The following is an 18,043-nucleotide window of genomic DNA, read 5'->3' as shown; positions in this document are numbered from 1 at the left end:
AGAGCTGTAATAGCACTGGTAAAGGGATGCAGGCTTACACAGGTGTCTGATGAGGAGCTCATCTCAGGCGACAATGGAGAGGGAGAGATGGTGTTTGGGATGAGAATTAACATTTGGTTGAAGGTAACATACAAGCCGGTGGCACATAAAATGGCTATGGCCCTAGAGGCACCTGCCCCTATGCCAGTGACATTTTACGAGGAAGACATTGCAGCTGTACCAACATCACTGTGGACCACCAGTCCATATGATGTTGGCTGCATCAAGAGCATTGGTGGTGTAAAAATAAAATTGAAAAAAGGAGCAATGCTGCCAAGAGTGAAACAATACCCACAATCAAAAGAAGCAGATGAGGGCATATATGAAACAATAACCGCCCGAATAAACAATGGTATACCAGTGCCATCAGAATCTCCTTGCAACACTGCTGTGTACCCTGTATGCAAAGCGAAAGGAGGGTCTTGGTGTTTTATCCAGGACCTAAGGCCCTTGAACCACATTGTAGAGGTAGAGTACTCCATAGCAGCTAACCCGGCTACCATACTATGTGGGATACCAGCAGAGGCATCACGGTTTACCGTGATTGACCTCAAAAATGCTTTTTTCGCGATACCTCTGCACCCAGACTCACAGGACCTGACAAGCTTCACATACCACAACACAAAATGGAAACACACAAGGTTGCCCCAAGGGTACTGTGAGTCACCATCCACCTTCAACAGAGTGATACAAATGGATTTGGCAAACATCGAAATGGAGAGCACGGTGCTGCAATATGTAGATGACAACATCATTTGCAGCACCACAGAAGAAAGGTGTAGAAAGGACTCAATTAAGATGCTCACAGTGTTAGCTGAGAAGGGGTACAAGGTAGACAAGGAAAAACTACAGCGCTGCCAAGAACAGGTACTCTACATTGGTGAGCTCATCTCACAGAATGGAAGGAACATTGCACCACAAAGGGCATAAGCGATAACAAACACACCACAACCACAGACAGTGAGAGAACTGCAGCAGTTTCTGGGACTATGCAACTACTGCAGGGCGTAGGTTTTTGACTACCGCTCATACATAGGGCCCCTGCTCGAGGCCCTCAGAGAAGCACAGAAGTGGGACAAAAAGTTGGGATGGACAAGAGAAATGAAAGAAGCATTTGCCGAATTAAAACACGCCATCTCAACAGCATCAGTACTGGCCACTCCAAACTATGACCACCAATTTTTTATCTTCTCACATTGCGACTCAGCAGTAATGAAGGCAGTACTGACACAAAAAACAAGCATGAGACACAAGCCTGTAGCATTTTACAGCGGACACCTGGATCCTGTAATGTTAGGTCACTTTCCTTGCGAACAGTGTTTGGCCGCCGCAGCCTTTGCGGTGGAAAAATCATCATCAATAACAATGGGGTGCCCCACCACACTATGTGGAACACGCCCTCTTTGCAATATTGAACAAGCCCAAATCAACATTGACCACACAGAGAGCATCAGGCTATGAAATAATTTTATCTAGGCCAAAATTAACAATTGTAAGGTGCAGCAATGTAAACCCAGCAAGATTTATAGCGGAGGTAGTTGAAGATGGTGACTACGCTCATGAATGCAAACAGGCCATCGAAATTTACTCCAGCACAAGAAAGCTTGAGGAAAATGCCCTAGAGGGGGGGGCAGATAATTTACATTGATGGGTCCTCAACAATTGACCAGAGTGATGGGGTAAGAAGGACAGGAGCAGCAGTGGTTAGGCTGACAGAGGATTGGATGTATGCACCAGTAAAATGTGTAGAGCTGCCACAACATTACTCAGCCTAAGCGGCAGAACTAGTGGCCCTGAATTTGGCACTAAAAGAGAGCTATGATAAAAGAGTAACAATATATTCAGTCAGTGCATATGTCACATCAACGGTACACTCAGGATTAATAAAATGGCAAAGATGGGGGTTCAGAAGAGCTGATGGTACCCCAGTACAACATGCCCTACTACTTGCTGAACTGATTGAAGTAATTAATGACCCTAGAGAAATAGCCCTGGTGAAGTGTCAAGCACACACTAACGGGGATGACCCTATCTCAAAAGGAAATGAAACAGCAGACGCACATGCCAAACATGCTGCATACTTTGGTGAGATGTGGACCCTCCCAGAAAAACAAGAAGGTAAAGGGAGGGCTGGAGCAAAACAGATGCTAATGAAGGAGGGATACACTCACATCCCTGAAACACAGATACTGGAATTACAGGCAGCAGCACCCATGGCGGAAAAGGAGCTATGGGTCAAAAGAGGGTACACAATGTCCCCCAAAGATGCATTATGGCCTCAGAATAATACAGGCAAGGTAGTAATGCCCCTAGCCCTATTGAAAACAGCCCTGGCTCAGCTACACCATCCAACACACACAGGAAAGGAAGTGATTGCAGCACGAATAAAGGAGGCCTGGTTCTGTCCCAAGTTAAATTCACATGTTGCAAACTTTATCAGCAAATACCTAACATGTCAAAAGTTCACAGCCGGTCACACACGGCAAATGATAAAGGTACTATACCCCGCCCAGAAGGACCCTTCCTGCACCTGCACATTGACTACGTTGACATGATCAACGTATGTCAAGGACACAGATACATGATTGTAGTGGTATGCCCATTTTCAAGGTGGATGGAGGCTGGGCCCTGCTCTCATGCAGACAGCTTCAGAGCAGCAAGATTTCTAGTGAGGGAAGTTTTCCCGAGGTGTGGCGTTTGCGAAGTGCTGCAGTCAGACAACGGCCCACACTTTGCAAACGAAATGGATGAACACATAACTGCACTACTTGGCATCAAACACAAGTTTGCATGTGCATATCACCCACAGGCTAACAGTCTTTGTGAATGCCTGAACGGCCTCCCGAAAGAAGAACTTGCAAAGATCCAACAGACAACTAAGAAAAGCTGGTTGTACTGCCTCCCCTTGGCTCTATTTGAGTTAAGGAATAGGCCAGGGTCACATCACCACCTCACACCCCACGAGGTGGTGACTGGACATCAGATGCGCCTTCCACTAACCCCACCATCAAGGGCCTTGACCGACTATGACAGCTCTGCAAATGTTTTTGGTGATGAAATGTATCAATATGTGTCTTCTTTGATTACTAGTATCGCCTTTATCTCTCAACAGCTCGAGCGCACGCGGGGCGGGTCGAAAACAACTGGACAAGAAGAAACAAATGAGGAGCAAGGACAACAAGCTAACTAGACTATAGCGCAAGGAGACCACATTCTCCTCTGCAACTTCAACCACTGGTGGAACAGCCCCAGGTTCACTGGGCCCACCAGGTAGAAGAAGTAGCTCCTCGAGCTGTAAAGCTCTGTGATAAGAAAGTGTGGACCCATTTACATGACATCAAGCCCTACAAAGACCAGACCCGCCCTTGCGTTGATGACGGGGCCAACACTGCAACAATGATAACAAAGGACAACACAGCAGCAGCTGCAACAAAAGATAATTGCAACACTGCCCCTGACCCCTCCCTAACCACAGACTATAAGAACTTTGGACATTTGCCCACAGCCCACCCCATGGTTACGAGATTCCAGGTCAAACAAAATACTGCCCTAGCCAGCCCGCCCCTGCCACTACCCAAATAAAACGCATTGCCTAACAAATTGTTATGTTGCACCACACTGGTAGACACGTGCATGTACTCTTTCTCTTTTTGTTTCGCACATGCAGGTACTGCGCACAACTGTTTCTGTATAAGAAAAAGTGAAGAAATTAACATTACGTTTTGCCCAGGGGTAAATGCTACCCACAGACGATAACACCCCTGAAGCTTTGTCACACCAATTTGTATACGCTATAAAAAGACCAAAATATCTCAAGAAGAGAAGGATACATGTATATTACAACACGTTCATTTTGGCCATAGAACAATCATTCCCAAATCTCCACGAGCACTTACCAGCTTTGAGAGATAGGTCACTGAGATTAGCGTGGGAACAGCTTTTCGCCTGTGCATTAAACGACTACCTGATAGGGAGAGCTTGACAACTAACACCCTAACGCATATTTTTTAGACATTTTTAGGCGGGCATCTTTAACATCAAAGAATAAGCTGCAGGACCGCAGCAAAGGTAAGAGCAAAATGCTGGTGATATTAGCTATTGTAATAAAAATTGTAGGGGTGTTGGTAATCACTGGTCTACTTGTTGCCTCTGTCTGGCAGACACACTATGCTTCTTGAATTATGGCTGCACCTAAAACTAATGTACCCCCCTCCCACAGCTGCAACAGGTACGGTGTCAGGTGGTACAAGTAACACAAGAGGTAATGGGAATAGGGTTAAACGTAGCACATATGGAGATAATAAGGGGATTGACACATATCTCACAGATTCAGCACACGTCACGAACAACATGTGGTATCAGCACATGTCCAAAATTGGTAAGCAGACAACTAAAGACAACTGCTATGTGTGCTTGTTGATCCCCTCTGCCACAACAAGGTTGTTGGGAAAGAGCCCTCATTGTAATATATGGGAAGATATACACAAATGAAAGATGGACAGATGGAGTGGTGGGGAGCAATATGGTAACAAACGAAAATGCAAACTCAATAAACGAAACAAACCACAAGTGTTGGATGGAGTGGTTGAAAAGTGTACCACTGTTAACATGGCTGAAGAAAGTTGAAGACCCAATAACTATACTACCGCTAACTGCAACCACACTGTGCTATCAACGCAACGGCGATGTTGATGTTGGAAATAACAACAACTGTAAAAGTACAATATTGATACAAGAGGGGGGTGCCGGCACAGCAGTTCTAATGGACCACTATTGGGCCTGTGGCATACCACACATTACTTCCATCATGGAATGGAATATGCATTAAGGTACATATCAACATACCATCTCTGGTTGTGCCTCAGAAACATGTCAACATGGCCAACTTCCCCAATATGGACGAAGGAGACAAAAGGAGGAAAAGATCGGTGACATTTAAAGAAGGTGACGAGAACAATGACGCAAATATTGTGTCGAGAGTGAAAATACATGGAGAACCACTGACGGGAAACTACCTGTGGGTAAGATCGGAAACAGCTCTCACTGCCATTCCACTAGTACACAGACTATTTAGCAGAGCAGCAATGTTCTTCTCATCAATAATACACCCAGGGCTGCAGGCATATGCAAATGCAAAATGGCTCCAGAAAACCCGATGGGAGCTAATGATGACAATTAATTCCACTGTCAATGGATTTAATGCAATAAAAGAAGAACTGAGGGCGGTACGTATGGTAGCACTACAAAACAGATATGTGCTGGACCTCCTCACGGCAATGGAAGGAGTTTGTGCAAAATCATGTTGCACTTTTATCCCTGCTAATAACGCAGACAATGGAACACTTACTGAAGCAGTATCACAACTTGCCCTTATGCACTCGAAAATGGTTGAAGAAAGTAAAGGAGTAAAGAAAGATGGCCATTGGTTCTCCTTTTTATGGTCATGGATGCCTTCATGGCTGTCAGATGTACTAAAATTGATTTGGTTTATTTGTGGGAATGGCAGTGTTAATTGGAATGAGGGTTTGGAAAGCAAGAAAAGCACGTACAACGGATGAGATGATCGAAATGGTCGGCATGCACGCCCTGCTACCAGCAGAAGACGACAAGCACACAGACATGATTATACAAGAAAGAGAAAGGTTGCGCAAACAGATACTTGAAAATCACCTAGACCCACCATCTCTGAAGGTGGAGAACCCAAGGAACCCGAGGAGCTATGTTGGAAGATGGGTATACTGTAAACCCGGCGGCGGATGCGTTTATATGTACTGGTCATTTGAAGAACATATCAATCACTATGGACACCTAGCTGGAATAACGAAAGTATGGAGAGTAAAAGGAGATGAGGAAAAGGATAATTTTGTGGTTGACAATTCGAACAGAGGGGGGACTGAAGTGGGAGAATGGGATAACACCCTCCCCCCAATCTCATCCAGACCATGGCCAAGGAGATCACGCCCCAGGCACCCCCCACGAGAAAAGTTCGCTTATTTACCAGATGACAAAGTATCCTGCTTCAAAACATGCATATATGAAGAGTATTCCCACTAGCACGCCCATGTCAAGCCGACGCCTGCGACATGGATCAGTTCGACTAGAACAACAGCCGCAAGTATTCACATCGTTAGAGATGCCATGTCGACATAGCCAACAGACAAGAACACACGTGCCACCATGCACACTGGTCACTCACACACCAACCAACACGAAGAATATACTTAGTGCTATGATGTAGCAGACTGACATACCCACGGACATGCATCGTTGTCATTTTTCACATAGGCCTTCTAGAGCACCGCAGAAACGCAAGACGCCTGAAGAGCTTGTGTATGTGCTTGCTGATGCTTTCTCGCTACCTATCACTATGAAGATGCCACCATGTATATCTAATGCTGCGTATGACACTCTGTCACTCCACGACCTCCATAGTATGGATTATGTACCGCCACCCACGAACTAACCCCAAGTAGGCCGCAAGCAAGAGTCTCCAGGCAGGAGCCTCGCAAATGAAAATCCTCCCAGAACGAAATGCAAATGCTGACCATACAGAGCAAGCCCAACGAGAGCCCACAGCCAAGGCCACGATGTTGCAACCCGCATGCCGTGCGGCCAGCGCCAAGTTTATACCTGCAGGTGCCAAGCCCTCAGAGACAAAATACAAAATCTAATGCTTATAATTCTACTCCAGCTACGGTCTCCCCACAAGTGACCTAGCCGAACTGACAAGGTGCCAAACGTACAAGACAGCGAACCGCCAGGGTCCGACGTCTGGGACACAATCTGCAACAACGAAGTGACAAGTTGGACACCTACAGCGATGGGAAAGACCTGCTCACCAGCCCATAAGCAGACCTGTCCATTGTCTACCACAAACACATAGTTGCACATTGTTGCTAATGTCAGGTGCACCGCGAGCTGGGAACGACGATGGTCCCAGGCTTGGGGTCTCGCGGGAGAACCAATCAGAATACAGGGGGGCTCATCACTGACGCTATTACTCTTAGCCAATCACCAAAGGTCCCCTTGTAACAATTCCAATGTAACAACTGTTAGAGACAGCCCAAGTGTACCACCTGACCCGTCCTCATCCACTAACGTTTCTTCCCATAGGGTATCCATACTAACCCTACCACTCGGGGAACCAACCCGAAGTGGCGATAGGTTTTTTGATGATTTTCCCAGGTGATGCAAGTATGCGTCATACTGCTGTAAAAAGGGCCTGTGAACCCCGCTAACGACAAGAGCCTCTCCGGATGCATACGGTCTGAGCGTATCCCTGTCATTACTCTAATAAACAGCAGTAATTACCTTGCTCCTTGTGTGTGTCTCATACTCCTTTTGGGATGCGGGAGGAGTTGGGTCTCCCCAGCCCCTGAGGTTTGCAGATGGCTCTGCCGGCCCCCGGGACATCACCCCGACAGCAAGCACCCAGCTACCAGGTTGGATACTGTGACCTGGCCCCTCTTATTTGACTGGGAGGGCTTCTCGCACCTGTTGATGAATCAAATACAGATTTTTAGTCAATTGCTCGCAGTATTCGGAAAGAAGTACATGCTCAATATCCCTTAGTCCCTTAGGCTTAGGCAAGTTCCAAATGTTAGCTGGCCTCCCCATAACCACTTCAAAAGGGAAGAGCCCAGTCCTAGTCTGTGGGTTTGTTCTCATTGACAGTAACACGATCGGTAAGGCGTCCGGCCATTTCGATTTGGCGCCGGCACATGTCTTAGCGAGCTTGTTCTTTATATTTCCATTATGTCTCTCTACCAATCCAGTGCTCTGAGTATGTCTGGCCGAATGAAACCATTTATCGATCTGTAATCCCACGCATATCTGCAGAATTACAGCAGCGATAAAATGTGGACCATTGTCCGACCAGATGACTCTTGTCAAACAAAGCCTAGGAAAATATTCCTTAAGCATGGCTTTCGCCGTTGTCATTGCTGTAGCATCTTTCACAGGAAAGGCTTCAACCCATTTACTAAAGGCGCAAATAACAACTAAGCCATACTTAAGATTATTACAATGCTCCATTTCAATGAAATCAAAGTGGATGACTTCGAAGGGGACAGGTGGTGAACCAAAACTACCCCTTGGTGTCGATATGCCCTTTCCCATATTATGCTGTAGACAGATCATGCAACTTTGGACAAAACGTTCAGCTGTTGTCGAGATATTATCGTTCACCCAGACTTTTTCTAACATTTTGGAAACCTTCCTTGGACATATGTGGGTGGGCCCATGAGCCATTGGGAACATCATTGTAATGTACGCGTCTGGCAGCATCCATTTTCCCTCCAAATTAGCCACCCAACACCCATCATCATCCAACCTCACCAAACCTTCAACCCATTGCTTAGTTTCTTCAACGTGGCATCAGCTTGGATGTTCTTTACAGATTCAATACCCTTGTCTATGGAACAAACATTTGTGGCTTCCCTTGCAGTGTACATTTCTGAATAGAGATCAGTGGCAGTTTGTTTGGCTGTCTGGACAGTGAAGGATTTCCCTTTTCCTACATCATTTATGATTTTCTGATGTGCTGCGCATTTCATGATCGCTAACTGAGTGGGAAGTGCAACCGCACTATCAAGGTGCCATATTGGATCTTTGTTCCATGTGAGGTCAAGAAACCTTGTTCTGCCCACAGTCTACCGAAGTTGTGAACTACCACAAAGCATACTGATTATCAGTATATATGTTTACTCTAAGCCCTTCGGAAAGTTCACAAGCTCGAGTTAATGCAATAATCTCTGCGGCCTGCGCAGAGTTATGCGTGATTCCCTTGGTTTCCACAATCGTGCTTAATGTGGTGATGGTATAAGCAGCCGTGGATGTACCATCCGGAAGTTTTAAACAGGAGCCATCGCAAAACAGCTCCCCTAGTGGGTCGTTCAAAGGAGTATCTTTCAGATCAATCCTGCCTTTAGTCTCTTGCTCTGTGGTGTAAAGGCAGTCATGTGACACTTCGTCACTGCAAGCAGTATCTTGCGGGAAAGGTAATAGCTTGGCTGGATTCAATACACAACACCTCTGAATTTTAATGTGCGGTGCGAACAAGATCAATTTGTATCTCGTTAATCGTGCAGGGGTGAGGTGTTGCATTTGTGTTTTGTTTAATAGAACATCTACAGAGTGCGGTACCAACAAGGTTAAATCATGGCCTAGGACCATACCCTCGCTCTGTTTTACAGACGCAGCAGCAGCAGTGACAGCTCAAACATCTTGGCAAAGCGCATGCAACGGTATCAAGGGTGGAAGAAAAGTAGCCGTGCTGCCTATTCTTCAGTCCATGTTCCTGCGTTACAACAGCCAAAGTGTCATGATCTCTGCTTCCAAAAGGTCAGGGTTTTCCCAACTCCCTTGGAAGCAGATCCATAACCCAGGTTACGATTGCCAACCAGTCCCAATTGGGACCTTTTGGACCCAGTCCTGGCGCCAGTGGCACCAGGCTCATAAATATGCTGAGTCCCAGCGCTGGAAGCGCCGGGCTCGTAATGCTTGGGTGGACTTACCTGCAGCAGACCATGCTGCTTACTTGCCTGCCAGTTGAGCCTCTGATCCCCTTCTGTTTGGAACTACTTTTCCTGTTGGGTGGGGCTGGAGCCACTCCCTAGATTCAGAACACTGGAACTCTTCTGGAAAGCAGGAACTCTTTTCTTACCTAGGCGTGGCTGTGGAAGGAGACACCTAAGCACTACAGGAGGCTATTTAAACCACACCCGGTGGATGAATCTTGCTTTGCGTTATTCTGCACCCTCTGCAGCAGAACGCTCATCGTGTCTTCTGCATCCGGTCCTGGGCCTAAGGAAAAAGGCTTACCATCCTGAATCCAGTCTTCAGCAACACCTATAAAGACAAGAAAGAACAGGTTAGCATTCCGGCATCTGAAAGGCAAAGGCTTACCTACTCTTCGTGCGCTCCGGAGGTCTTCACACAGCATTCCGACATCTGAAAGGCAAAGGCTTACCTACTCTTCGTGCGCTCCGGAGGTCTTCACACTGCATTCCGGCATCTGAAAGACAAAAGCTTACCAACTCTTCGCACGCTCCGGAGGCCGTCGGCGCTGCATCCCGCATCTGAAAGACAAAACAAGGTGCGTTTAAAGACATTGGGGAACTTTAATACTCACGTGCCATTACTCCTTTCCACATCTAACCCAGTGGGTATTCCGGCACCCTGCAGCCGCTCCGAACTTGTACCTGCAAAATAAAAAGACAGTTAGAGCGCATCGTGCAGCAGGCAACAAGCGCTTACTTACGTGCTTCCAGGCGCTTCTGTTCATCACACGGCCTCCATCTTCAACTCACTTCAGCCCGTCATCCGCCGTTGCCGGAACCCTGCAAAACAAGAGACATCATTATTAAAGACTTTAAAGACATTTGAATTACTCGAAACTTACCGTTCGTGCAGTAAACGACGGACAGCAGTCCTCTGAAGTCAAGAGGCCTGCGCTACCTATCCAGTGAAGAAACTGGTTACAGCATCCTGCCCCGAGGCAGATGGAGAGCTCGGCATTCACTTACCTAAGGTGAGAGCGTTAACCTTTGGGGGTCTTCAGGAGAGGAGAAGAGGAAAGAGATAGGGACACCCCAATAACCCCAGTTCATTAACCCCATATTTTCTATCTGCAGACATCTTACTCTTCACGTCAGGCATACAGTGCACAGAGGTCCAGCCCAAAGAGCCAACCGGGTGCTACACATCACCTTTGAAAATACGGTAGTCGCCCAGTAAAGACAGGCGCCTCTGCGAGAATCAGGTGAGCGTTACACAAAGCATATCCATCAGGTTCATGCACATACAATTCGAAGGCCTTTTCATAATTTGGTGTGCCCAAAACTGGAGCTGAACACAGTGCAGTCTTGAGCAGATCAAACGATTTCTGGTGTTCCAAGTTCCACGGCAATGGCAAAGAAATGCCCGTCTTTGTCAAAGCCAACATTGGTTTAATCACTAGCGAAAAATTGGGGATCCACTGCCTACAGTTGTCAAAATGGAAATTATATCGTGCCTTCTATTGCTATGAATATATGTATATTGGCCTACGCCAAGCTGCTAACAAGCTACTTGTGAAGACATTTGTGTTGCAAGGTCCTGACCCTAGAATCAATGTAAACCGCCATTTTAGGTTCTCTCTCCCTGTAAAGTCACCCTGTGAGTTAAAATGATGGACAATGTCATTCAGAATAGAACACGGCCGTCATGACCCCTGTGTACAGCTAATATGTAACTTGCCTGCAGGCCACTTGTTAGGGTCATGAACCGAGACCTTGTCCTTTGCTGACCTGTGTGTAATGGATTACCTGTGTCAACGAAACTGATCTTTGAACATATATTAACTGCAATGTCGTTTGAATAACTGAATGGGGACGCCTGTTTATCTAAATTGTATAAACTATGTCCTAAGGCTTAATGTTAAACCAAGAGAATACACTGTTGCCATTTTGACTTCTTGATGTGTAAACCAAAGATGAACTAGATACATATAGACAAACCAATTAGAAGCGAACCTGGCACGAACCCTAGATCCGTAATGTATTTATGGAATAGTTAACCCGCAGTAGGGCTGGACATCAGGCTGAAAATTGTATAAACGCCTGACTGTTTCAATGATATTCCCACTCACTGAGTACACCGAACCACGCTGGAGTTCGCTGTGTTGTACTGAGGGCCGATAGCTATCTGATTTGTCTTTGACTTTTTGTAATTGTTTAGCATAAAATAAAGACCATTATATGTTCCTTTGTAACCTGTGTTTGGTGTATTTCCTTTTTGGGCTACCCAGCCTCATATTATTTCTTTGTTTTCGCACAGTAAGAAGCCATTCCTATCAAGGCTCTGACTTCCTTCTGTGTATTTGGGATGGAAATGCTAGTAAAGATTTTAATCTGTTCAGGCATCAACCTTCTTCCCTCCTTTGACAGGAGATAGCCTAAATAGGCGACCTCCTGTTGACAATATTGAAACTTTTTAAGAGAAGCTTTATGTCCATGTTTTGCTAGGTGAATAAGCAACAACACGGTGCCCTCCTTACAGGCACTTTCTGAGTCCGCAGCTAAAAGAAGATCTTCTACATATTGAAGCAAGGTACAAGTGGTAAGCAACTCGAATGTATCAAGATGCTCTTTCAAATCCCTTCTATAAATGCTCAGACTTTCCGTGTAACCTTCTGGCGCACGGGTGAATGTAAACGAGCGTCCCCCTAGGGTGAATGCGAACAGGTATCTGCTATCCTTGTTTATAGGAATGCTAAAGAAAGCAGTCTTAAGGTCTACAACACTAAAGTGAGTAGCAGAAGCTGGGATCATGGTTAGTATCATCATTACATCAGGCACAATAGGAAATTGTGGAGCAACAATCTGATTGATAGCGCGTAAATCAATGATAAAACAAAAAGGAATTGCATTATCGCCTTTCTTATACACAGGCAAAATCAGACTATTACACACACTACCTGCAATTTCCTCAATTACCCTGCGGTGTACAAAATCAGAAACTATACTCTTCAAAGCTTGCTCACCATCAACCAAATTCTTATACTGAGGAATATGTGGCAACTTTACTCCGTGTTTCAAAATGATTTTAACAGGCTCAATTTGTAGAACACCGACATCATTGTCATCAATCGCCCATAAACACTCCGGAACATCACTAAATTCCGGCGGCAAAGGTCTAGTCAGGAACTGAGAGACAGAAAGTTGCTGCGGTGAAATTGTCAAATGTAATCCATCTGAAGAACAATGATTTACTGCATTTAATTCTTTCAACAGATTCAACCCCAACAAATTCTCTCCCCAGTTAGTTGTCAAAAGAAATGGACAGTGATCCGTGAATGGACCCAGTGTAATCGGTACCGGCAAAGAAACTGGACTAACCACTGGTGTACCAGAAAACCCGACAGAAACATTGGTTTGCCCTGACAGTGGAATGTTTGGAACCTGTGAATGGTCAATGGAACACATCTGTGCTCCTGTATCTATTAGGAATAGATGTTTCCTATTTCCCACTATCATTTCAATGTAGGGGCCTTTCCGATTAAGGAGAACAGGCGTCGGTTCCAAACCCTGCTTCGGGCAATCCTAGCGAAACAAAATGTCATCAAAAGGAAGATCTTTAGAGAGATATGCAGTAGAAGGATTATCAAAAATGTTCCTATTATTCACACTCGGTGACTGATTGTCCTGTGATAAAGGTTGTGAATTCTGAGAAAACTGACTTCTACCAGGACCCCCTGCCCCTGGGCGGCCTCTGGATCGTCTACCCATGATACCAAATGTGTTATTCGACCTCTGCTGGAGGATCTGGCATTGTGCTCGCCAATGACCCTCTTGTCTGCAATAAGCACATTGGTTCCCGTGTACAGGACCCAATGGCGCATTACCCTGTGGAGCATACTGTCCCCTAAACTGTGTATTACCCGCTCTAGGGCCTCTAACAATTTGCTGCAATAGAACTTTAGTTTTCAGGTCTCCCTTTCTCTTTTCGATTCTCTCTTTTTCATTATTGACTTGATTTTCATATTACTGAGTCATATGCAATACTTCAGATTTGGACTTAGCTTGCCAAGCGCTCTCAGAAGTCATAATTTGCGACTGGATGTCAGGCAACAATCCACGCACAAATTTGTCTACAAATAGTCGTTTTCCAGACTCTGTGCTCAAATCTTGTCCACTGAAATCTGAAAACACTTGTTCAAACCAATTAAAGAATTCGGTAGCACCCTCAGACTTCCTTTGGACACAAGCAATAAGTTTGTCCCAAATAATCCTTCTCTCATGAATTACGGCTTTTAGTTTCATCACTATTCTACCAGGCAAAGCCAGTATTACCTGTGGCGGTCTCTCGCCAGCTGGTCTCTCTATCTTGTCTAACCATATAATCCCATGTGTTCCCTAACCCTGATACATCATCCACTGTCCTAATTTGTTTCCACAAATAAATGGGTAGGAGCACGGGAAATAACAAATCTATATCGCTCAGTGTAAATACTGACGACTGCAAAACAGATTCTCTTTATAGAACCCTGTCGGATTCTTTCTAATATCAGGGATGGATTGTTTGATGGTGTTGACTTCATGTCTTGAGAACGGGACGTGAACAAACTGTGATAGATAATGAGGAGGAATGTCATAAGCAGCAGTTCCTGCTGCAACATTAGCTGGAACCTCAACTTCTGGGACAAATGTCGGAGGAACCTCTCTCATAGGCAACTGAGAGATAGGAAACGCCGAACGCTTACTGAGCAACAGGGCTAAATCGAGCACTAAAGAAGCTGCAGGAGTGTCAGACGAAAAAACTCTCTTATAGATATCCAACAATTCTGCGGGACAACAAATCTTTCTTTTTATACATTCATCCTGCAGGTATTCTACCATAACCTGTATCACTTTCCTCTGCATTTCTGGCGTATACTGACTATACGTGTCATATACTTCTACGGGAGATATTGACATGTCTGAAATCCATCTAATCGCATCTTCTGTGCAAATTCGTGTTTCCTCACTCATCGCCGTACAAAGAGGAAGGAACAGTTTCTGTACAAAAATAGTACTCAAACTATCACCATCAATTTCTTCATTCCGTAACTTTTACAACTCCCTTCTATACTCAAAAAACCCTCTCGACGTGCTTGTATACTTTCTCTGCAGTATCTCTTGAATATGCTAAAACATTCAGATCCCTCAACCCTTGTGGGAGACCTATATCATCCAGTCTGTTCCACATTATACATAAATGAATTCCCAGTCCTTTGATAAAAACATTTTTCTCAGTAAAAGTTTGTAGATTAGAAAGTGTGGCAAAAACATCAGATTGTTCACCCTTCTCCATGCACTGTCCAGCCCATGCAGTCAAATCGCGCTCTCTCTTTAGACACTGTATTGAGAGTTGCAATCTTTGATTCCGTTCCCTTATCAACTACAAGCGGAGCATAATCCCCCGAAAGAGAAAAAGTAGACAAATCTTGTACAATTGGTAACAAGGTTGCTATCACTGGTGCAGAAGGTAAATCTAGGTCACACAGCCGCTCTCTATAGAACCCAGTCTGGGTATATGGTTAGTTAAGATTACTAAGAGTTCAATTTTCAAGTAAAAAGGAGATGTCTTTGGTTGAAAAAAGACAAAAACATTGAGGTTCAGTTGTTTTTTCAAAACAATTTTATTAAAAACAATAGTCTCAAGAATGAGAAGTCACTAATATTCTCTTAGTGAGGAAGAATTTGCCACAATTGAATTATCAATCAGACCAAAATTGCCAATGCATTTCGGAAATAGATTTCCTTCGTCAGGGCAGTCTAAAGATAATACATACAAGTTCACAAAATAGAGAAAAAACAGTTCAAACATGTATAAAGCAACATATAAGTGTCATACATTATTGTAACACATTTAGGAACATACCATTCAGTTGTAGTTTCAGAAGTGGATGAATAAGGTGAGAGCATGGGAAAAAAAGAGAAAAATATTAACCATCATAAGACCCTGTTTACTGTAGGTATCAGATAGTAAAGCCAAATGAGGGAAACGTTTACCTGAGATTGATTGGTTGCATGCAGAGTGTGTGGCGAGGTTTGCTCATGGAGGCCATGTGCTGTCAAAAGCTGCCTGATAGAAATCAGTGCAGAACAACAGCCAGAAAAGTGTTGGCTGAAACCAGAAAAAATCCAAAGTTGTAAAGGGTTGAAATCTGCGTTTAAAGTAAAAAATAGAGATGTGAAACTAGCTTACTGTGCGTATATGAGGACTTGAGCCAACGGCTCAACCGCAGAGAGACATTTTGGATCGACAAGCTTGGTAGTTTAACTCCCAATGGAATCAATGAAGAAATTAATTATCATTGTTTCTTATGATCTTGTATTTCTACTGCTTTAATTGTTATGTTCCTTGTTAACACTGTATAGAATGACATCACTGCACAGTATTCTTCGTACCAATAGATTGTACACCTACTGACTACCCTGCTGTATTCCCTAGACACGTTGTCTGGGACCCAAGGTGCCATCTGTTGACGACACCACTCACAGCAGGGCTGTATATTAATGAATAATGTTCAAGATGGACACAAATATTTACTCTGACAGAGACTACTTTTATGAATCTTCAATGTCATTGCTGCACATTCTGGACCATGTGTTTAGGATCAATGGTGCCGCCCCATGACGTCACCAACGGCAGCAGAGTTACAACATTAACACTGTGCTTTATTTCCATACATAGTCTTTTCACCATTCATCTGTTACTGTATTTATTCTCACAGGTTACTACTCTCTGTTGAGTTTTTTTATTTGAGTATTTTTTCTTTTTCCATTTAACTTTACATTTTTTTCAATTTTCTTTTTTATCACATTACAATTCCCCATTAGTACACACGAGACCAGATAAATACTTAAATTCATCCAAATAGAGCCCATTGGCTTGATTACAGTCTCCAATTTTGACCACGCGCCCATACGGGCTGCTATGCGGTCACGTGTCATTTAAAGGAAACGTTGGCCTAGCAACGCTTCGATGTGATAGCCGCAGTCTCAATCGAGCCCGCAACAGGAGAACTCCGCTACTCCCATGTCACGCACGGTAAGCTTGTTTCACATCTCTATTTTTTACTTTAAACGCAGATTTAAACCCTTTACAACTTTGGATTTTTTTTGGTTTCAGCCAACACTTTTCTGGCTGTTGTTCTGTGCTGATTTCTATCAGGCAGCTTTTGACTGCACATGGCCTTCATGAGCAAACCTCGCCACACACTCTGCATGCAACCAATCAATCTCAGGTAAACGTTTCCCTCATTTTGCTTTACTATCTGATACCTACAGTAAACAGGGTCTTATGATGGTTATTATTTTTCTCTTTTTTTCCCATGCTCTCACCTTATTCATCCACTTCTGAAACTACAACTGAATGGTATGTTCCTAAATTTGTTACAATAATGTATGACACTTATATGTTGCTTTATACAAATTTAAACTGTTTTTTATCTATTTTGTGAACTTGTATGTATTATCTTTAGACTGGCCCTAACGAACGAAATCTATTTCCGAAATGCATTGGCAATTTTGGTCTGATTGATACATCAATTGTGGCAAATTCTTCCTCACTAAGAGAATATTAGTGACTTCTCATTCTTGAGACTATTATTTTTGATAAAATTGTTTTGAAAAAACAACCGAACCTCAATGTTTTTGTTGTTTTTCAACCAAAGACATCGCCTTTTTACTTGAAGATTGAACTCTTAGTAATCTTAACTAACCATATACCCAGACTGGGTTCTATAGGGAGCGGCTGTGTGACCTAGTATTCCACTTGGTCTCCTGCTTCACATGTATTTTGAGTTTGGGTGTCTCCAAATTCGTCGCAGCCAGCTCCTTTTTGAATATTTGGATACAAATTGTTTGAATTAATTTTCTTTTTGTTTAGGATTTTGAACACTTGAGATACGTGGATTTACTATCAAGTGGTGCCCACTCACTTCCCTTCTTGCAGAAGGCAAATCTACCAGACCCGCAACAGTAGGCAAAGGCGGAGGTGTAAGCGGAGGAGCAACGAGAGGAAGAGGAACAATAACCAGAGGAAGAGGAGCAATAGGAGGAACGATAGGAGGAGCAGGAATTACTACGGGAGGTAGAACAACAGCAGGAAGAGGTAAAGCAGCAGGAATAGGTACATACGGAGGTGGCGCAGTGGCACCAGGCCTTCGTTCATTTAGAAGTTTGCCAATTAATTCATCAGACACATGAAAATCTTTAGACGGATACATTTTCTGAATACCAAGTTGAAAAGCCCTATCCATATTTCTAACTGACTCTGACTGTTTACTTTGATCATAAAACAACGCTTTTTTCGGCGTTGGACGTGCGACGATGCACATGTTTCTCTCTACTTTTAAGTTGCTGCATAGCTTCCTTCTTCCAATTTTGTAGTACATCGAATGCTGCAGGTCTAGCCTTTTTCTTCAATAATATAGACCCTAAATATTCTATACGAGTAATCTGAAAGCTACCATTGG

This window comes from Ambystoma mexicanum, chromosome 3p (assembly GCF_040938575.1).
Source record: "Ambystoma mexicanum isolate Mex_15411 chromosome 3p, UKY_AmexF1_1, whole genome shotgun sequence".
NCBI classification, from domain to species: domain Eukaryota; kingdom Metazoa; phylum Chordata; class Amphibia; order Caudata; family Ambystomatidae; genus Ambystoma; species Ambystoma mexicanum.
This window is presented reverse-complemented; position numbering follows the sequence as displayed.